General features: G+C 44.9%; 1 long non-coding RNA gene across 2 annotated transcripts in view; it reads right to left on the bottom strand.

The window, feature by feature from the left end:
• Positions 1 to 23,635, bottom strand: part of LOC144828650 (uncharacterized) — an 85,760-nt gene extending 62,125 nt beyond the window's left edge. For both annotated transcript variants that reach the window (XR_013610502.1, XR_013610503.1), the window contains exon 1: positions 23,443 to 23,635. This is a non-coding gene — a long non-coding RNA (uncharacterized LOC144828650). The remainder of the gene's footprint in view (positions 1 to 23,442) is intronic.
• Positions 23,636 to 23,762: the final 127 nt, after the last annotated feature.

The raw sequence follows: 23,762 nt of genomic DNA, 5'->3' as shown, positions 1-23,762 counted from the left end.
TGCTAAATGCCACCATCCCTGTGGGTCTTGCTCGGTTTGTCCCTACACGAATCCTAATTCTCAGGTAGATTTAGGCCTCACAGCGCCATGGGAGCTTCAGAACCTAACCAATTGCAACAGGAAAGGGGTCATATCTGTGCTAAGATGTCCCTGTAACTTGATCTATGTGGGGATGACCACCCGCAAGTTCAGATTGGGAACATCGCAGCTCAATAAGATGCAAAAAATACAACACTAAGCCAACAAGACTACCTAGACACAGGCCACACAGAAGAGGATATCAAATGGATAGTCATAGACAAAACCCACTACGTTCTCACGGTGGGCACCCATGGCGAAGCCCTGTTCCGCAGGGAATATCTGTGGATCTTCAGGCTCCGCTGTCACAAACAGGGGTTGAACAATGAGATCCCCAGGGCGAGTTTGGGGCAGTAGCAACAGACTTAACACCTATACCCCATTATGACATGTGAATAGTTACTTGGATGAAGACCTCACTGGGTTGTTCACTTTTTCAGGGAAACATGGGCATTAACAACTGCATCTAGCCTTATCCCAATCCAACAATACGGCCTCTTGTTTCTGTACCAGGTATTACCATTCGATAACTCTCTGTTTCCTATGACACTTACCTCTTTCTAAAGTATTTCTTGTGTGTAATTGATATCTTCGGGTAGGAGATATACCAAGTTTGTGTCTAGAGTGTACTAATAAATATAAACTATTTTTATACTCACCCGGTGTGGTCCTTTCTTGTTTGAAAAGCTTACTGACTAACATGGTACATGCACTTGCTTTACACCCTTCCTGAATAACCCTTGGCTGCTCTCCACAGCTACCCCTTGAAAGCTCAAGGACCTAAACACTATCACTAAGGGTAGCCTGAACACAGTGCCTCACAACAGGTGGACAGAGCCAGCCTCCTACAACATACACACCTTTCTCGAACAGAGTAAAGAACAGCATCAATAAACTGTGGAATATACTGATCAGTGGCGGGAAGAAGGTTGAGAGACCTCTTTTCACCTTCAAACAAACAAGTCATCTCTGAGATTTGTTAGACCACACTAGACCTAGAAGGTCCAAACCTACTGAGAGTCTCATGACTTGTTGGGGCCTTCCACCTATCGTTGGACACTATTCATGCGGACAATGTAATGTTTGTCACCTAACTAGCCAAACAAGAGAGGTGACTATGAGACCTAAAGGAATGTAGAAACTGTCAAACACACTAATTGCAACACAAAAAAACTGTATTTACTTTATAAAATGCCAGTGTTGCTTGCAATATATTGGCATGAAAACTAGACCAATAAAAATCGGCATTAACAAATATAGGAGTAATATAAGATGCCATCGGATCACCACAAAAGTGAGTGCCCCCTTTGCCACAGTAAAACACACCCCAGATGATATGTAGTAGGTAATTTTGGAGACCATGCTGAACACAGAGGGTGCTCAGGGGATGCTGTTTGAAAGAAAGCAACATTGGGTCTTACGCTTGAAGACCTTTAGCAATGGCTTATGGATGAAATTCCCTGGGGCGAGCTATCCAGATGAGAGTACTTAGGAGGAACGGTCACTACTGTCATAAGAAATATATATAAAAGAGCTAAAAAATTCTACAAACCTCCCTTTTATTCACAAAAAACACTTAATACCTTACTGTGAATAATTTTGGGTAACTATCTATCAACCTATAATCACTTTGGGAGAATACAGGGAACATTATTTCCTGTGACTTCTCCTATCTAACCTTAACATAGACTCTAGTAATGAATACAAGGAAGAGACTATAAGGAGTCTATAGTTAATGTTATTCACATCTGACAATCTTCCTAGGATACTCCAAGTACCTTTCAACATTGGAGGCAACAGAGATAGAATTCTTTCAACCCGGCTGGTGATAAAAAGATTTCTGGAAAACAGCCCCCTAGAGGGGGCCCGTTGGGCATTGCAGCACCAGCCCAATGAGAAGCACGGCCCTATGAAGCATGCCACTCTTGGGTGGGTGAGGGCTTGTGCTCCGAAGAGCTAATGCTTTCAACTACCTAGTTGGATATAGGTATTTAATATACTAGCCAGGACCCCTACCAGAACGGGTTAATGGTTTACATTTGTCCTGAGCACTACCAACTGCAACAACTGAAAAGAAAATATGCTGGGGGGGGGGCGTGGCCGGCTGCTGGAGAAGATGGCTGCATCGTAGAGCGGCTTCAGACTTCGCCACCACTTATCCACATACATCCTGTCTAATATCCTACTACACAGGAAACACGACAAGCGGGTGTGATGCTGGGAGCCTAAAGACTCAGCTCCAGGAGGCAGAAGACGGCAGTCATGGTAACTGGGCGCTGGCGAGATCGCGGCCTGGTGAGACTTGGAAGCCGCGGTGTGGCGTGAGCATGAGGCCGGACGCAAGATGGCAATCTCAGCATCACAGCACGGCACCGGCGCATCTGGGCCACTACTGTGGATGATTCGCTTCCTACCCACAGGCCCGCACCATAATACGAGGTGCCAGCTCCAGCGGGGAAGAGTGCAATAAGAGAAGGGATCAGAGGCACCTCAAGCAAACTCCCTCCTGGCGGTGACGCAGTGCCTAATTGGGGGCCTGGATGGAGGCAAACTGAATCCTTTGGCTTGAGTGAGGCCAAAGCACTCGCATATGAAATCTCCGAGTGCAGTGGACTTCTGTGAAGCGTGAGGTGAGGCCTGCTTAGGGGGGACAGCGTGGTCAACAAGGGTGTGTAGAGGCCCAAGAGTGTGGTTTGGGAGTGAACCTTCTTGGCCCATAATTATGAACAGTAAGAGACGGTGGAGAGACTGCGCAATACCCTAGGGTGAGACACAACCCAAACTCTGTAGAGGCCTCAAAACAACAGCGAAGCACAAGTCCCTTTCAGCGATCCGCCACTACTGGTGAGCCTCAAAGGGGAAAACCAACAGGCCATGTGGAGTTCCCACGGTAGGCGGCGGCGTGTACCCCACCACATTACATAACTGCCCAAAACCCTGGACCCCCGGAGGTGATAATGGAGACGAGCAAAGGGGACGCAGTTCGCATCAGCCCAGGATAGATAAGTTCTCATGGCAGAAATCACAGGAGGGGGTGGGGAGAGTCAAGCCCTGGACCAGGATGCACAGAAAAAGTAGACGGAGCAGGAATTCCCCATGATGCATGATGTAGTGGCGGCGATCACCAGTGTGCTCACCTCCTTGGAGGGACGCCTTGACTCGGTCTCTAAGGACCTATCCCTGCTTCAGGCAGACCTCCGAAAGATGGACTCCAGGGTCAAAGAGGTTGGGGACGTCTCTCGTGACCTAGCTGCAATTACCGCAACTCTTGAGAAGCAAGTCTCAGAGCTGCAAACCCACACAGAAACCTTAACGGCATAGTTGGATGAGTATGAAGGTAGATCGAGACGAAACAATATTCGGACTTTGGGAGTGACACAGAAAGCTGAGGGACCAGCAGCGGACCTTTTAGTTGAGGAATTGGTAATGAAACACCTGCAGGCCAAAACACTTTTTCAAACTACTTTTCTACAGAGAGAGCAAACTGTGTCCGTCCCCCCCCCCCCCCAGACCTATCCTGGCTCGGTTTTTCAACTCTAGAGATCGGGACAGTATTCTCCAAACAGCACGCAATGCTCCGCCTCTCAACTATGAGAATTTGCAATATACAATTCTTCCCAGACATTTCCGCTAAAGGTGCAGCGGCAAAGACGCTCTTTCCTGGAGGTCAAGAAAATCTTCAGAGAGAGGGAACTCAAATACGCCATGCTGTTTCCGGCAAAATTGAGAATCGAAGCTGATGGAAAAAACTGGTTCTATACAGAACTGGGAGAAGTTTGGGATTGGCTAGATGGTTGGAGGCGAGTGAGAGAACGAAGACATCTGGACCGGCAGGAGCGGCGAACAGGGAAGCCACAGACCCGTCAAGATCTTACCCAGGAAAAGGAGGACCAACCAGCCGAGGATGGACTCCAAAGGAGTGGCTGAGTATAACAACAACTGTATAAGTATATCCACGGTAGCACATTGTATGTTTGGGCATGGGGGGGGGGTGGTTGGGGCAATTTGGCTCACGACTCCTCCAACACTGGGATGGGAGGGCGACGGGCACTCTGCACAGTTTTGGAGGCGGGTATATGGTTACTGTCATGCAGGGAGGCAGGGATGGGGTGGGCATGGGGAGCTGGGGGAGTTATGAAATTGTTAGTTCTATTGTTTACACACAGCAAGGTACCACAACGCGATTAGCACATTCAGAGTCAGACACATGGCAGGTATCCTCCGAGATATCAGGGCAACCCCGGGCGTGAGTAAAATGCACCCAATCCATGAGCGAAACCGTTTGGTCCGTCATTGTTGGGGAAAAATATAGATGGCGGATGAGATAGTGTTTGGAACGGGCACAAATGGGTGGGGGGGGAAGGCTGAGAAGGTAGCATCCTTTCGATTACTCTCCTCCAATGTAAATGGGCTTCAAGACAAACTCAAGAGAGCGCTAGTGCTCCAATATATTAAAAGACAAGCCCCAGATATGGTGCTTCTGCAGGAGACCCACCTGATGGGGAATGCATGCGAGGCACTTAATAGATGGGGCTATAAGCTAGTGGGACACTCAGGGTTCACATTTGGCTCCAGAGGGGTGGGGATTATGTTGCGCAAAAGGTTTCACTTTACAGTGACGGACTTAGACACTGATCCTCAGGGAAGATTCGCAGGATTGACTGGATCCTGGGAAGGAACAAGCATAAATGTGCTGGCGGTTTATATTCCCCCCGCCTTACACAACATTGCGCTACCGAGCAAAATGATTCTGAAATTCCCTGAAGGGGCGCGGATAATAGGGGGAGACCTGAATATGCCCCTTAATGATCAACTAGATACGACTCCCGGCCCGTATTAACAAACGATCATGCAATACAATGGCTGAATTCCTGATGGCTATGGGGCTAATAGATGTGTGGCATGAATCCAACCCGGATGAGCAGCAATTTATGTTCCATTCTGGAGCGCATAAGAGCATGTCTCGGATTCACAACATATTACAGCTGTAGGAGATATACAGCATTTTTCGGAAGTCAAACACCTAGCTAGGGGAATCTCAGATCATGCTCCACTGTGGTCAAAGTACAGCCTAACCAAGAAGTTCATGAGACGATTCTTATCCATCAGCCCGTGGAACCTGACATTCCACACATTAGAGCAGACGTCGAAACAACAACTGAATACTATTTTAAAGAGAATGTTGGGTCGGTAAAGTCCCACCAGCCTGTATGGGAAGCATATAAGGCAGTCATAAAGGGGCAGGCTCTCTCCCTTGTGGCCGCACATGAGAGTGGAAAAAAGGCCAAGTTAGAGGCAATTGAAAGGGATATATTGACTTTGGAAAGGTCCCCCGCCTTCCTTCCTTGCTTCAGGAAGATAACCAACACTTACTGGCCCTGAACTTAGTAGCGGAGTCAGCCAATAGTAAGTTTCGCAAGATACTACATAAAGTATATGAACTGGGGGATAAGGCGAGCAAGGTACTTGCCTGGCTTGACATGAGGGAGAAGGCCGGGAGATGGGTCATGGCCATAAGAGGCTTAGAGGGAGAGTGGCTACGAGATCCGCAAGCTATCGCGGAGGCCTTTGCAAAGCACTACGCGCAAATCTATTCTCCGAGGCACTCGGCATGATAGAGGAGTCATTGGACCTAATACAAGATGTCCGAATCCCAGATCTCCTGTAGTGTAGTTCCTATATTCCCAATAGGCTCTGCGCATTGGAAAAACATATGCTATAGATTAGACATAGCACTTATGTCTACTAGGTCTCTATCGAATATATTAGACTTAATTGTGAGTGCCAGCTAGCTCAGAGGTCACTAGAAACTTTCTCGAATAAACAAGAAGAGATTAGTTACTGACAACCGCATAAACATGACAACTTTGTTTCCCCAAGAATAAAACTGATCTTCAGAGTCGTGGAAACAATAGATAGATATTTTACTCAGTCAATCGTGCATGCTTCGTTTCATCAGAGGTGCAGATAAATAGAGAGACGGGCGTTTGCAATAAAATGATTTATTGAACAGTCTTCTTTCTCAAGCAAGTAAAGTGAACTGCTACAATCGTAATACTGGTTGCAAAGTATAATGCGTAGAGTATTATAAAATAATACTGTAAAAGCATTGTATGGTTCCTAGACCATAGATAAATACATACATAAATAATAAAAGCTAAAAAGTACTCAACTGGTGCTTCTAAAATACGCCTACCCCAATGTACCTAACCTAAGCCTAGTATGAGGGAAGAAGTAAGTGAGGTGTAGCATATGTTTAGTTTTAGTTTTTCTTTGCCAAGAATCTAACCAAGATTTCTCTTAGGGTCTAATCAGTTCCGTACCTTTGTTTTAGAATGAAGGAGGTCTGGTATCTCTGTCTCGGGACTCGATTTCCCAACACCCCGCAAGGGGAGCTTGGAAACACTGGAGCTGGATTCTCAGCGAGAGAAAGGACAGCTTCTCTGTCAGTGCGTCAGCTGGAGGGTCGGCTTCCTTCGGCACTTGCTGTAGCGAGCTGTGTCGGGCAAGTAGATAGTCGAGCTGCTCCGAACCACCGTGTTTTTGCTTGAGCAAGTGTAGGCATATTTATACCTTGAAGGTGCCTAGTTTGACGTAAAGTCGGACACAATAAAGTCATCAAAGAACCCCAGGGAATGGTAGTTCTTTGAAAACTCCATGATTTCTAGGACAAATCAATATTCAAGTAAGGGGATGTCCCTGACTGCTGAAGCCGAGTTTTCCAAGAAATCGTTGTGGCTTTTTGGAACTAGTGGAAGTAGCCATTCCTGTATTTGGACTGGATGGGTTATGTCTAAATATGGGTATGATTTCTATGCCTATATAAGGGCAATGTGAATTATAGCTATAGAAGGGCACGAATCGGTAATATTCGCTCGGATCCTAAAGCGCCATATTACACTCCCAGAGGTGGACAGGGAACAGCTCGGGGAAGTACTTATAGCGGAGGAAATAGGGGATGCCATACAGAGTATACAATCCGGTAAAGCCATGGGGCCTAATGGCATCCCAATAGAACTCCTTAAATTGTCTGACAAAAAGCTGGTACCCCATCTCTTAAACGTTTGAGGAAAGTAAGCAGGTGGGAAAACTGCCCAAAGACCAAAGATCGGCGTTTGTAGTGGTCATTCATAAGGCTGGCAAGCCAGCAGAGGAGTGCTCTTCCTACAGACCAATCTCCCTCCTGAACGTAGAGGTTAAAATTTTAGCCAAGGTACTCACTCGCAGATTGATCTCAGTGGTGACTAGGCTTGTGCATCTGGACCAGTCTGGTTTTATGCCTGGCCGGAATACCGCCTTAAACTTGAAGCGGCTATATGCAGTTCTCAGCCGAAGGGAGACCATTCAAGAGGATGTGGCTATACTATCATTGGACGCCCGCATAGCCTTCGACACTGTTGAATGGCCTTATATCTTTGCGGTCCTTAAAATGTATGGGACTGGGGGGGAATTTCATTTTGTGGCTCCGTCTGCTATATACCACCCTCTGGCCCCAGTGGTTGTCATCGGGCATACACCTTGTACCTTTCCCCTGAATAGGGGAACAAGACAGGGCTGCCCATTGTCCCCGCTTTTATTTGCCTTGATACTGGAGCCACTGGCAAGCTGGATAAGAGGTGACCCAGTAATCCGGGGACTAAGGTGGACAGCGGGAGAGAGGACAGAATCTCGTTGTAAGCAGACAATGTATTGTTATATGTTGCATCGCCAAGGGACTCCATCGTCAGGATCCTTCAGATTTGTTCCACCTTCCGACGGTATTCTGGATACACCATCAACTGGTCAAAGTCAGTGGTATTCCCCCTACGGGGCGTGGACCCGGCCTTGCCGAGGGGATGCGGAGCTAAAATCGAGACCTAAGGGTTCAGCTACTTGGGGGAAAGATGCTACTCCCAGTTAGGAGGTCTTTTACAAAAAGAACCTTCTCGCCCTGCTAGCCAGGCTGAAGGGAGATGTACAACATTGGCGGGCCCTGCCGCTATCCCTACTGGAAAGGGCAGCATTATTCAAAATGAAGGCACTTCCACGATTTCTGTACATCCTGCAAAATACACCCTATGAGATTCCAGATTCATATTTTACAGCAATAGACAGGGAGGTTCGCAGCCTGTTGTGGGATAGGAAGCCACCCCACATTGCTACTCATAAACTAGTTCGGGCTAGTACGATGGCGGTATCGCACTTCTCAATATCCAGGCGTACTATTGGGCGGCGCAGCTGATGGTTAACAATAAAGGGGCCCACCGGGGACAGACAGATCCGGCATCCTATATGGATGTGTTAAAACCGCTGAAATAATCAATAGCATAAGCTGAAGCCATTTTGTTTGTGGCATCCATTTTAGTTAGGCATGTGTTAGCCATGTGCTTCTTCCGGCTTCACTGTTGCCAGCTTTTGTATTCCGCTTGAGTCATCAACTATAGTTAACCCCCTCAGTACTGAACTAGGGCACTGCGTATGCTCAGAAAGGCCTGTAGCTGCTAGAATGCACCTATCTTAGAGTGTAACTGTCAGGCTGTTTCAACTGACTAAGTTGTACTATGTCTCCTCCCACGTTGCTGAGCAAGTAGTTTCTGTCTGCCCATGTTAGTCGATAGTTAATCCTGTATGTGCCAGTACTTCCCCTTTGAGTCTCCATGCTGACTATGCAACAAATGGGTATAAAAGGCCCCTGGTTTCTGCATTCCTTGTACTACCTCATACAGTGGCCGAGGGTGCTTTATCGATGTAGTCCCACTCATGAGTGATTAATAAACTCCGTGCCAATCTCTTCTTTGTTGGTTTAAGGACTGGTGGACAGATAAGGGTGAACCCCTGCAATAGTGAGCCCCTAAAAAGGCTTTTTCTCCCACAAATTGGCGCCCAAACAGGCACTTATCGTAGACGCGGCCATCCAAAAGTGCGATCGTGAGGGAGGGCAGGAATCTACTGAGGATGTACACTGCACGAGTGGCGTGAGTATCTTGAGAAGACCGTTAGGTGACCCAGAGCTTGCAGGTGGAGGTTGGAGACTTTGGTTTGGTAAGGTCGCTGTAGCGACACTCTTGTTTTGGATTAGCTTGGCCAAAGATTCTGGTTTGTTTATTTGTTTGCTGCAGCAAATAAAGGCAGGTAATGAGGAGGTTTTTCTCTACTTTTTGATGATTCTCAGGATAAATACGATTTGACTATACTATTATATCGTATTGTAATATATTTGGCATGCCTGCTCCTAGCACACTTCGTAGAATGTGCTGCTGTCATGGTGATACCAATATGGATTTAGAAAGTACTCAGCCGGTTCCCCTGGTGGGGACACCTAATAGGTTCATGTATATTAAATACGGTATTTCTTCCATAATGTATAGTACACTGTATAACAAATACACCAAAAAAGATCCGGATCTTCGATGGCCAGTAAATGGGTCGTTTGACCTTAAGAAGATTCAGTATGTTGAGCAGTGTTTGTTAAAGAAGAAAAGCCGTCAGGCTATGTTTGATTGTGCACAAATGTGGGTGAAAGAGGTGAATGAGAGAGCGGGGAGAGAAGAAGTTATAGCAGAAAAAGAAGAGCGCAGGACAATCTTCCAGAAGGCCTTGGAATTGAAAAATAAAGAGATGGGGGAAACTAAAAAGAAGAAAGGGAGCATCATTTAGAGGTAATTGGCCAATACCCTATTCGGCGCCTCCTTTATCCCATGCTTAATAAACCACAAGATGATTCTATTTTGTTAGATAGACCTCCGCCCCCATATAAATTCCCTAGTGCCCCTGAGACTGAAGTTTCCGATGAAGAGCAATTGTCTGCAGACGAGAAAGTAAGGATACTTTAGATGGGCGGGCAACTCACTCTACTTTGACCACTGATCGTAAGACCACTCTTAGATCTGCTGCCCGTAAAGCAGCTTATGGGCATAACTCTGCTCCAGAGTTTCTTGCAATGATTCAGCAATGGTCAGACCTAGAGCAGGTATATTTTTCAGAAACATTTACTTGCAAGTTAGTAGCTAGATATATAAAATATTCCGATACTCTGGAGCCTGCTGATATAAATGCTGATTATAAACAGTTATACGATGGCACCTTTCTTCCTTCACGGGTGTCCGATCTAATTAGGCGAGTGGTTAAGATGCACGCTGATGTTTTTCGATTAAGAGAGGAGAAAAAGGCAGCTGAGCAAACAGTTCAGATCCCAGTACATCAAGAAGCAGCTACAGGGACAGAAACAGATACTAGTAATCCTGTAGTCACTGTAAAACTGATGCGTGAAGCTGCGTCTTTGTATGTTCCTCCAAAGGGTGCTGTAACGAGTGACGATAAAACTTCAGATAATGCAAAAGGATATTTTATTTATAATTGGTCTATACCCCTTGGAGTAGAGCAGACGTTATGGCCGTTAAAGCTGCTTTGCTTGATCCACGCAAAAATCCAGCCGCTTTTTATGAAGAGGTAGAAGGAACTATTAGTTCTTGTACTATGACATTGCCTGATATTCACATGTTCTTTGGACTTATTTTACCCCCTTATATGTGGAGATCAATTCGGAAGATAGATGATAATGTAGCTTATGGTGATACTTGGGTGAATTTAGAGGAAATAGATACTGCTAGAGAGCCTGCGCAGAAACCACAACAAGTGATATTAGATCTTCCCAAATCTAGTGTAACTAAGTTGAAAACTCTTATACCCCCTAAGAAAATAGATTGGACTACATTAGCATCTTGTAAGCAGAACGCGGATGAGTCGGTTTCTGATTTCTTTACACGATTCGAAGAGACATTCCATGACTTTAGTGGGCAGTCATTGACAGATGACACGGGTAAGCATCTGTCCGTCGACAAATTTGTAGCTAACATGTTGCCAGAAATAGCTAATCGCCTAAAGGCCAGTGAGAGTTCATGGACTACGTCTTCCCCAGTCTCCCTTTTGACTATGGCCCAGTATTATGAGGGTCAGGAATTGGAAGCAAAAGGCAAGGAGGATAAGAAGGTTAAGGATTTGAAAACGAAAGTTATGTTGGCCCAAGTCTATGGTCCACCATTTAGAGGTAATGCAAGAGGCGGACGTGCGATGTATCACCCTGGTGTACCCCCTTTCCCTCAATCAACGCTGTCTTCTGATCAATGTGCGTATTGCAAGGAGTTTTGACATTGGGGTTCTGGGTGCCCCCTTTTGCGCGGTTAGCAGTATCAGCGAGGTAGAGGCAGTATGAGAGGCCACCCAGGGAAGACAGGAAATAGGGGAGGCACGGATAATCGTACCAGATATGAGCCAGCTGGAGCTAATCCTACTTCTTTTAATACTTTTGGCAAATGAAACCAATACCAAATGTCTGATTATTTGGCTCATGGCCCTAAAGATTCAGATTATGCATAGGAATGCCTAGGATGGGGTAAGGAACCGGTTGAAGACCCAGTGGATCAGAGGGGTCCCTATGTTGATGCAAACATCTTGGGTTCTACTGATCGCTTTCTGGTTGATACAGGAGCTACTCGTAGTGCTCTGTCTAAAGAATTGGTTCTAGGGCTCCCCTGTCTGGCGCAATGATAACATCGATTGGATTTGATGCGACACCTTCCCATAGCCAACTGTCACAGCCACTTGCATTCAGTCTTGATAAATTCACTATAGCATGTCAATTTCTGCTTTCCCCTAACACACCGGATAATATTGTGGGTATCGATATACTCAAACATTTTCGTGCTACAATACGTTGTTTTCCAGAAGGTGTGCGTGTTATTTTAAAAGACAACTATCCCATGGTTGAGAGGTCTTGTCTCATTAAAGAGGATGTTACTCTGGCATCGTTACCTGGCACTTTGTGGGCTACAACTGATACCGATGTGGGACAAATGGTTATCCAACCAGTACATACTCAAGTAAAAGAAGGTGCTTCATTGCCTCGATTACCCCAATATAAAATCTCTCGAGAAGGTGAAGAAGCATTGATACACATTGTGCAGGAATTGATTGGAGTGGGGGTTGTGGAAGAAGTCCCCTATAATATCTGTAATAGCCCTAGTCTTCCCATTTTGAAAAAGGACACTGATTCTAAGGTTTATAGATTAATCATTGACCTGCGAGAAGTCAATAAGTGCCCCAATACCCGGTTGTCTCCGCCATCACACTTCTCAATATCTATTCATCCTGACAGCTGTTACTTGTTCGGCTTCACTTTGAATAATCGATCCTTCAGAATCTGTAGAGCTCCACATGGGGTATACAGAGAGTCCTAGCATTTATAGCCAGGCATTGAAAAGACAGCTTGATTATTTCCGTGTAACGAAAGGGGTGGCTCTTATTCAATATCTCGATGAAATCTTGTTGGCAGCGAATACCCCTGAACAGCGTGAAGAAGGAACACTGTTATTGCTTTCATTTCTTGCATCCCATCATCACAAGGTTTCTCGAAAGAAATTGCAGTATTGTAGACAGCAGATTACCTACTTAGGTCACCTCCTGTCTAAGGAGGGCCATGTACTCACACCAGATCGCATTCAAGCTATTTTGGACATTCCTTTGCCCTGTACTCAGAAGGATGTTTGTGCACTGATTGGCCTTACTTCTTTCTGTAGGCAGTGGATTCCTAGCTTTTCTCACATTGTTAAACCCTTGTCGGCCCTTTTGACTAAAGACACCCCAATGCCTCTCCCATGGACTACTGAATGTCAGAATGCTTTTCAGCAGTTACGTCAAGCTTGTTGTTCTGCACCAGTATTAGGAACTCCAGACTACACTAAGGCCTTCACACTCTACGTACACGAGAGGGACGGTTGCTCTCTCTCGTTCCTAACCCAGAAACAGTGATAAGCAGCACCCTTGTGCCTATTTTTCAGCTGTACTTGATCCAGTTGCTCGTTCGTTGCCTGGGTGTTTTCGAGCGGTAGCGGCGACAGCTGTCTCCATACCTCAGAGTGAGGGAGTCGTCTTGTCTCACAGATTGCTTATGCTAGTGCCCCATGCAGTGGACGCCCTTTTGAACCAAACGAAAATGCAGCACTTCACTAGTTATAAATTGACGCTTTTGGCCCCTCATATCACATTGAAAAGATGTTCGGCTCTAAACCCTGCTACACTATTGCCATTTCCAGCTACTCAGCCTCAGTCACAAGAGTCACATGACTGTATATTCCTTACTGAAGAGCAAACAGAGGGTTGTGTTAACCTACAAGATGCGCACCTTTCTAATGTTGATGGGGAACTTTGGGTTGATGTGTCTTGCTTGAAATTACCAGATGGCACAACATCTGCTGTTTATGCAATTACGACACTTCAGACTGTAGTTGAGATAGCTCGCATTCCACAGAAGCCAGCTCAGGCAGCTGAATTGATAGCGCTCACAAGAGCATGTGAGCGTAGCACTGATCTGTCTGTTAATATCTATACTGACAGCCAGTATGCTTTCGGAGTGGTTCACGATGATGGGCTACTTTGGAAGGAAAGAGGCTTCCTTACATCACACGGGACACAAATAGTGCATGGGGAACTAGTGCATAATCTCCCGACTGCTTTAACATATCCTAGGAAGATAACAATTGTTAAGTGTAGCGCACACAAGAAAGTGACTGATAAAATAGGACAGGGAAATGCCTTTGCAGCTCACACAGCCCGTGAGACTGAAATGCAGTGAAGCACTACATCTATGTACGTGGTTAAGTCACAGGCTGAACGTTGGCATGATGCCAGGCAAGAGGTGCTGGACATGCAGCGATCTGCCTCTGCTGAAGAATTAGACCAATGATCTAAGGAGGGAACATTGGATGATGAGGGCTGTTGGAGGAATAAAGACATGACTAACTGGAGATTGCCCACAGCCTATTTACATCCTATGATTCACATGGCACATGGGCTGGCACATGTTGTAGCATCCTCATTAGCAAAGCTACTTATGCACGTTTGGGACCATCCAGATATTGCCGGCACAGCTAAAAAATAGTCCAGTCTTGTCTGATTTGTCTCCAGTATAATCTTGGAAAGAGAACGCAAACTCCAACAGGAGGGTTTGCCACACCAACTGCACCTTTTGAGGTTCTCAAATGGATTACATCCAGCTAGAACGCTGTAATAATCTGAAGTATCTCTTAGTGGTGGTCTGTGCCTTTAGTAAGTGGATTGAGGCGTACGCTAAGAAAGATAATACAGCTCTTACTACAGCAAAGGTGCTCCTAAAGGAGCTCTTCCCCAGATTTGACGTTTGTCAAGTCCTGTGGAGTGACAACGGACCTCATTGCATTGGGTAAGTTGTTGAGTATGTTTTGAAAGGATTGGGGATTAAGCAAAAGTTTCATGCAGCTTTCCATCCGCAGTCAGCAGGTTTGGTGGAACGTTACAACTTCACGTTGAAATTGAAACTTACTAAAATCTTGGCTTCCACTTCTTTGAAATAGCCTGATGCACTGCCCCTTGCTCTGCTTTCCATTAGATCGATACCACATACACGATCTGGCCTCACACCATATGCGGTGGTATTTGGGAGGCCAATGAATATTTGTGGAATTCCTAAGCCACCCCCTATACATGATGTACCTTATGTGTTGATGAGCGACTACTTGTCTCTGTTTACTGACAGCTTGCTTTCTATTCATCAACAGGTTTGAGAAGCTCTTCCCGACAGGTCGCAAGGTGATGGTCATGATCTATGGACCAGTGACTATGTGATGATCAAAGTGTTCCAGCGGTCGAGCAGCCTAGAACCCAGATGGAGAGAACCTGAACAAGTCCTCCTGGCCAACAGAGCTGCAGTCCGAGTGACCAATCGGAAGAAATGGGTGCAATCCACGCACTGCAAGAGGGTGCGGTCTGTCTTGGTGGAACCTGCTACATTGACCGATCATCGCGACATCCTGGACACAGAGAGAGGCCAAGCTGTGTCACCTACAGAACCTGAGGTAGTCTTCCCGGACAATACAATCCCTGGTGCATCTCGATATCAGCGGCAACTCCGGAAAACAAAGACTGCATTGCTGAAAAAGACTATTTGAGTCGCCGTCCTGGGTTGGGGAAAGGCTGAGCTACAAAGGGGGGGACCTTGTAGTGGTACCCGTCTAAACCGTCAGTGAAGAAACCAACGGCATCCCAGGACCTTAGGACTCCATCTGTTTTGTTTTTCAACATCGAGGTGGATAGGTCTGCAGAGAAGAGATCAACTGCTGCGAGAGTTTGTGACAGAAAGGCCACGTTCATTGTTTGAATCACTTCTATTGTTATCATCGTTGCTACAATAACATGGGTTATAGAGAGAGTAACTCCTGCTCAAAATTTGCTGGCTGTCACTAATCCTGTCCCCATCGAGCATCATTACTTTTCCCTTCCCTATCATGAGCAGCAGCATAGGATGTCCTCCCTCAATAATACGTTCATTCAAATATTGCATCACACCCATAATGCTACGAACGTCACCAACTGTTGGGTGTGGGGAATGATGCCAGCTCATCAGAAAAAGGGAGGAACACCTTTCATTCCTCTGCCGTTTTCACACAATGGTTCTTGTAGGGCCTGGTTTGCATTACTTTGGGCTTCTAGAGTTGTAACATTACTGATGGCAGTGTAGGTGGACTGAATGTCCAGCTCAACAAGGTGTGCTATCCTGATGAGGCAGGAGATCCACAGGCTAAAGGAACTGTATGGGAAATGGAGGAGTATCGCCGAGGAAACTCCACCACACGCTATGTTTTCTCAAACACTCGAACAGCTAAAGTAAATGGACCTCCTCTTATAGCTGTTACTAGAGCTCGAGCAGATTTATGTGTGAGCAGTATTAGTAGAATTCCTGTGAGGAAAAGTGATTGCACTAAAACACTAAACATTACTGGAATAAACAATCGCAGTTTTTTGCCATCACATAACACGTATTTTATCTGTGGAAGGGTATTATCATCTACCTATTAGGTGGTCACGTAGCTGCTATGTGTCCTTTTTGTTACGACCTGTGTTTGTGGCTCCTGCATCCTACCACAAAGACTATAAACTGTATAATGACATTTCTAAGAACCGATATAAGAGGACAATAAATCATGATGAGGTGGATCAAACCGATACTGCACTACAGTAATATGATAACTTCAATTTGGGGCTATTCCTCTTTGTTGGTACAGCCTTAAACAGCAGAAAAATCAGGCGCGTGACACGTGTTGTGGAAGCTTTAACCAATCAGACAGCCATGGCACTTGGAAACATCACGGAAGAACTACAAATTGCGAGAATTATGGCGCTCCAAAATAGGATGGTCCTCGATGTCATCCTAGCCGTCCGAGGTGAAGCATGCCGCATTATTGAGAGCAGCTGCTGTGTGTACATCCCAGACCACGCCCCTTCTGGTTTTGAAGCAATTTCTAAATTACACAAAATAGTCACTGAAATCCACCCTGATCAAGGGACATGGACTAGGACTAGTTTGATTTAGACACCATTCTCTGCTTGGGGCTGGAAATTCTTATCCGCCTTATGTATATCTATTGCGAATCTTTGTTCCTGCTGCCTGTGTATTCAATGTGGCCCAATGCTCTGTTCCCTATGTATTTCCAATTGCACTTCTTATACACAAGTTAAATGTATTGTTCCGAAAGTAAATGCCCAACCAGTAACTGATCAAGAGATTAGCCAGGTAATGCTAATTAATATGGAAAATAATTTTCATGTATCCTCTATTGCATAGTGATGTCTTCAGCTAATGCTAAAAGGACCGTCTGTTGAAACCACTGAAATTATCGTTAGCATAAGCTGAAGCAACTTTATTTGTGGCATCCGTTTTAGTTAGCCATGTGCCTCTTCCGTCTTCACTATTGCCTGCTTTTGTATTCCGCTTGAGTCATCAACTGTAGTTAACTCCTTCAGTACTGAACCAGAGCACTGTGCATGCTCAGAAAGGCCTGTAGCTGCTAGAATGCACCTGTCTTAGAGTGTAATTGTCAGGCCTTTTTAACTGACTACGCTTTACTATATCTCCCCCCACATTGCTGAACAAGTAGTTTACGTCTGCCCACGTTAGTCGATAGTTATTCCTGTATGTGGCAGTACCTCCTCTTTGAGTCTTCATGCTGACTATGCAACAAATGGGTATAAAAGGCCCCTGGTTTCTGTATTCCTTGAACTACCTCATACAGTGCCCAAGGGTGTTGTATCTATATATTCCCACTCATGAGTGATTAATAAACTCCTTGTTTTGATATTCCAGCTTCCATGCCAATCTCTTCTTTGTTGGTTTAAGGACCGGTGGACAGATAAGGGTGAGCCCCTGCACCAGAGAGCCCCTAAAAAGTCTTTTTCTTCCACAGATGAGTGACTCATGGGACTGGGGGCCTCAACAAGGCACTATATACTAACCCAAAGAAGCAGCATCTCACAAGGCTGAAAAACACTGACAGTCGCAATCTGGCGTAGAGTAACAAAACAGTTGAGGTGGGGTGACAGGGTGATGCTCGAAACACCACTATGGTGGGCAGAGAACCTGGGCAAGCTGGGTAGGTGCAGAGGGTTTCGTGAGTGGGACATCATCAGTATCTCAAAGGTTAAGGATCTGTGGGTAATGGGGGCAATTATCCCATTCTCGGCGAGAATGGGATAATTGATAGGGAGTTTTGTCGATATTCCCAAATAAGACACGCTCTCAGGGGAGGTCTTGCCAGAGGCTTCTCCTCTGGTGGACAGGTTCATCTCTGAATATATGCCAAGCAAGGCCATATAATTGACATACAAAAAAATAATTAATAACCAACTAGACCCGTTGCTAAATGTCCGTGAAAAGTGTCAGGCAGAGGTTGGGGTGTTGGAGGAGGAAGATTGGAGGGAGGCACTTGCGTCGCCCGAGAGGTGGCAATATCATCGAGACTACGACTTGTTCAATTAAAAATACTCCATAGGTCAAATATCACATGCACTGCACTGGTTGAAATGGGCAGACTTGAAGATGCAGGTGTAGAAGAGCATGTGGTGGCGTTGGCACCTTTTTCCACATCATTTGGGAGTGTGCTTCCATCCAAAGATAGTGGAATGCAATAATTACATGTATGAAAGAAGCGTATGGAGAAACAGTTGCCCAGACCCCTACAGTGTGCCTCCTGAATGTGTGGGAACCTACTGATCTTGACCATGCTGGGCAACTATGGACTACTATGGGATTGATGATAGCGAAACATATTACTTGGAGGTGGGGCGTGGCCGAGGTGCCTACTCTGGCTGAATGGAAGCGATATTGGTGTATGATGGCAGAAGCAGAAGTATACAAAAATAGAGGTTGCCCCTGGAAATGAGACTGAGGAAAGTGGAATGCATTCCGGGGAAATATACGTAATCCTCCACAAGCTCGCGGGAAGAAAGATAGACGGAGAAGATTTGATTGTTGTTAATTAAACGGCATTTAAATCAACAGAGTGAGTTGCCTGTGCCTTTGTGATACGTCCATGAAGAAGGGGCGTGTCTGCCCCGAAACGCGTCGGACTTCTCTTTTTTAACCTTGTTGGAGGGAGGCTGTGAGATTTTCGGAAGCAATTGGAGGCCGGAGGGTCCTGATGTGCCGTGGTGATCCCTCCCAAAGCGCGAGGCGCATTGCTCTTCAAATATATATTATATATATAATGATTATTTAATGTATTGTCGAAATAGATTGTTTCCCCCTGTTGAGTGTGGAGGGAGCCGGCAAGTAGTGGTGGGACTGTCCAATAGTCCACAATAGTCCAACAGTCTGAGGTATCATTTGTTTTTGTTTAAGGATTTTGGTGAACATGTGGTGAGGCTTATATTTTTAATTATTACATGAGGTTTGCGCCATACATGGAAAGGTTTTCCCCCCGATTGTGGTTATGTATTGAGCCACATTGATAGAGGGGTGTCCTGATTAAGTACACAAGCTTTTTTCTTTCATTTGGTGATATAGATCCAACGCGGTGCATGGAGCCATGGATTTATTATTTATTTATTTATGTATTGTTCCTAACCGTTGGGTTTTTGTTTTAGTTTGGTGTTTTACCTATTAGTTCGAGCAGGCAGTGTCTTTTACTCAGATCCTGCTTTAATTTCACCATTGTATTTGAGTTATGTTGTTAGTGTTGGAAACCTGCGTTATTTCCCAAAAGCGCCAGACAGGTTTTCTTCCTAGATCCTGCTTTCAGTGTTGGCAGCCCTCATTATCCCCCGAAAGTGTTTAAAAGGTTTTGTCCATCCGGACTTAATTTTCCAGTTCTGAACTAGTCTGGCCGTGTAGAGATCGAGTCCTCTTTCTATGGCCCTGCCTTTGCAGGACGGAAGTCGTGACGGAGGCTAGAGAGCCGTCTTACATATATATTCGCGCAGTGCGTGTGGATAGCGGCTAATGCACACTCACAGACGCTGAGACCCCGATTAAGCTTGGATTTGCCGGCTGATTTAGTTAGCTTCCATTGTAAGTGCCCGTGTGTTGGGCCTTCGTGTTGTTGTTGGGAGTTACTGGTGTCATGGGGGGCTGTAGGAGGCGGGATTGTTTTTCCTTGGTGAAGGGGAGCATTGTAATGGATCTGTCTGTGTTTACAGGCATTTACCGATCCTGGGGATTTTATCATTGGCATGGACTATGGCATGATGCATGGTTATAAGCGGGCGTACCTACCGATTGAGAGGAGGTAAGCGCCCAGCCTGTCCAGGTACACACTTGAGGCTAGTATGTAGCGAAACTGAGACATTGTAGAGAAATTATTGTTTACCCCTGCTTTGTTTTCTGCCGTGTATCCTTTGTCTGCAGATGTTGAACCGGGTCGCTGTTTTTACCAGCGCCACAGAGATCATCACCCCTGATTGATCTCAAGATGTAAGTGCCCTTGGGCTCGCATGGGGACTTGAAAGAGATGCACCTAGGATGAGTAGCTTGACCCATTTCACCTAACGATTCACTTTTTAGGGTTTTGGTGTCTTTCATGCTCATTTTGACCTCCCGCTAAGATATTTACGCACTACGAATAATGGAGGGATTCTTTTAATTTGTTAATTCGGTGATTATTGGACTCATTAACCTATGTTGTAGCTGTGAGGCTCCAGTGGCTTCAGTTAGCATTGGTTGCACGTTGGTTTCCTTGGTGTATTGGGCAGTCACTACCCACTGTCGGCATGCTCCACCCTTAATTTGTGGATATAAGTAATGTTGTGATATAGTTTTGTTTTTAGTATTGTATTAAACCCTGTCCTGAAGAGGCCAAAGAAGAACAGGCTGAAACGTGGTCGCGTTGACACTTCTGTGGAGGAATCTTGGAATAATAGTTATTTTTGGGCACTGTGTTGTGTCACACTAGAGTCAGGCTAACCAGGAGAATAGCCATTTAGTGTTGCACTTTGGAGATTTCCTCCTAGTGATTCTCCTAGAAGTATAGGGAGACACTTGTGTGAATAATTATTTTTGTATGGTTACTGTTTCTTGTTTCATTATTTGTGTCTTGTTTTTTGAGTATTGTATTGTAAAAATACATTTTGATTTATGCCAACTGTTTCGCCTTGGATAGGCGTCATTGTCCTGTGTGTGCGATAGACTGATTCAGATACATTTGTTTTGAATGATTTTTATTGAGAGGATAATTAAATGTGCTCTAGTCAAAAAAAGTGTTTAGTATTTCCTTTGATACCAATTTTGATTGTATAAAATGACGTCCCATACCCAGGTATTTAAAGGTCATTTGGGTATACCCCTGTTGTTTATATACAACCCTTCACTCAAGGCTGTTTGATGTGTGGAAAAGTGGAAATTATCCAATGGTATCAGATATGTATATTAAAGGAGTAATAAAATAATTTGCAAAATGCAAGATAGACTTTCTGTTGGGGGGTAAGAGGAAGGGAATACAATATACACAGACAATACTGGGTCTTACAACAACGGAAAAAAACAGCATTTAGGTAGCTCACCCCAGTTAAGAAGTTTGTGTGTCAGACTTTGGAAGTGATAGGCATAATCCTGGCACTATACGGTTTACTCCTAGAGGCCTCACCATAAATACATGCAAAGATGGGAAAACTTTTGGGTAATAACTTAACAGAACGCAATGGACACATCCTGAAAAAGATTAAAATTATTCAACCTGTAGCATCCAGGGAACGGAGACACAGAATACATTTCTATATGACTGGTACCTATATCCCACTAAGCTATATACATCTCAGAAAACAGTAACCCTGCTGTGTTGAAGGGACTGTGGTATGTTGGAAGTTCAATGCATGTCTAGTAGGCTTGTCCAAGGAGCAAGCCCTACTGGTCAGGGGTATTAGTTGCACTTAAAGCTATTCTGGGTACTCCATCCCAAACTAGTTGACTGATTATATTGAGGGTGAGAACACCTGAACTGCAATATCAGACTAAAGCCGATAGAATACTGCTTTGGAACAGCCTAGGGGTTGTGAAACCGAAACTGGAGGCTCACTGGAGAAAGCACGACACACCCCTTATCAAAATTTGGCAAATGAGACTATGAAATATCATGGCGATGGAAATGTTGGTTAACAATGTGTTAGAAAGAAACATTGATTTTGAGTCCATTTTTTACCACTTCTGCGATGGAAAGGATGTGGTCTAACAGGTAGAGCTGACAACTTTGGAACTGGGAAACCAGGTTTGAGTCTCGGCGTTGGGTCGACACCCTGAGATTTTGGGAAAATCACTTACTTTCCCTGGGCCTAGGGGAAAAAATGAATGTGTCCTTGTGCAATATAACTGGTGCTCATGTAAAGCGCTACACAACCTTTGGGTGGAGTTTTCCCTATATAAAATTACAGAAAGTTGAATGGAGTGTTGTGCTATGCCATAGATTGTAGTGACACAGCGTGGAGTGTAGTAGAGTGATGCAGAGTGGTAGGGCATAGTGTGGTGTAGCATAAGAGTGGAGTAAAGTGTCAGAGTGGAGTGCCATAGAATGGATGGAGTGGAGTCCTGTGGAGTGGCATACAGTAGAGTGGAGTAAAGAGTTGCAGAGTGGCATAGAGTTGCATGAAGTGGAGTAAAGTGGCAGAGTGGAGTGGTGTAGAGCCTCACAGAGTGGTGTGTTGCAGAGTGGAGTGTTGTTAAGTAGAGTGGCGTAGAATGAAGTGGTACAGAGTGGAGTGGCACAGAAAGGAGTGGTGTAGAGTCAAGTAGCGTAAAGTGAATTGGTGTAGAGCACACTGACGTAGAGTGGAGAGGACTAGCGTAGAGTTTTGTAGAATGGAGTAGCATAGAGTGGAGTGCGCATAGTGTGGTCGCGCACTGCCATTACAGACAACACATTTTCAATTGAAATTACCATTTTCAATTGAAATTACCATTACATGTGTGCTTTCCTAATACTGATATAGGCTCAAATCTTTGCACAGTTCATTTAAAAACATTTAAATTTAGTTGTGTGCTAGACAAAATAATATTCCACAGCTTTCCTCTCACAAGGGAACCCAGCAGGATTGTCACATAAATGCTGTCACTCTGAAGTCAGAGAAGGAAAAGTAAAACACCAAGATCCCTCGGAAGACAGAGCCTGACATTTGATCTCTGTCTTTGAATAGACAGCAAATGTGACAAGATGAAAACAAAATCTAAAGGCCTGTTTACAGAAAGTGAGCGCTTGCGGAAGAATACAAGGAGCGATGTTAAACTGGCAATGCTCCACAGGAGTGAAAAAGACATGCTGGACAGCCTAAAACAAATAAAGCCAGCAAACAGAAAGCAAGCGAATGTGTGAGTTCAACGACAAAGCTAAAGGTAAACAATGGCTGAATCCATTACCAGGGAAGCTTTCGACTTTAAAAAAATCAAAGTTCTTGAAAAGCAAAAAGAGTAGGCAATCAATCAAAAGAGAAGTAAAGTGGCAGGGACAAACACAACATTGACAAGCTGTAACACATACAAAAAGTAGGCAAATCAGAGGGGCAAGGAAAGCCAATTAACGGAAAGCAATGAGCAGGCTACAAGCCCCTAATAGTAATTGTTGAGTAATATGTAGACTTCGACTTAATTAATACTTCTTTCAGTCTCCAGCAGATATCATATCAACCGAGTTTACAGAAAGTGTAACATATAAAACATATATAAGTTGGTTTACTTTTAAGGGGTTAACCATTCAATAAAACATTTTTAAAACTCTGTCAGTTTTGCACGCCAGCGTTTTTACCAACAGTTCCAAGGTAGTCTCTCAGGTGACAGTAAGAACGCTGCCACTACCATAGGACCCTCGTTCTGAATGTCAGAACCTCATTTTACTCAAACTTTCAAGTAAAAATGCATGTTCTGGGTTTTTGGTGTCCCGTATAGTATGCATTGTATCCGATGACATGTACTGCATTAAGGCATGGCCCAAGTTTCATCTCACAAGAGGCTCAGAAAAGTTCTCTAAAAAGTTCTATTCTGACACATAACTTGCATTCACCGAGAAACCACCGCTCGGTTTTTAGGAGTTAAAAAATTACCATTCGAAAGACGACACAAGAGCATCATGTTTCAGTCGAGTTTCTCTCTAGGGATTTTAACAGTCCCTGCTCTGCGTTGTGTTGCCTGGACTTGTCTGAACCGGATTAACGCATGAATATTTAGAGAGCATCCCAGCTCATACTGGGAGGAGTCCAGCCAAAATAGAGACGCGTCAGAAAGGGGTAAATTGAATCCATTTGTCTAAATCGGTCTGCAATATGAACTGGGAGGTTCTTTGTGCCTGACTGTAATATGGCGACCAATATGACGCAAGTATCGCGCAACAGGTGCCCATTGGTCTCTAGAAATCTTCCCCCTG

This window comes from Lissotriton helveticus, chromosome 4_1, assembly GCF_964261635.1.
Source record: "Lissotriton helveticus chromosome 4_1, aLisHel1.1, whole genome shotgun sequence".
Lineage (NCBI taxonomy): Eukaryota > Metazoa > Chordata > Amphibia > Caudata > Salamandridae > Lissotriton > Lissotriton helveticus.
The sequence above is the reverse complement of the archived record's forward strand: the minus strand, read 5'-3'. Positions and strand labels throughout refer to the sequence as shown.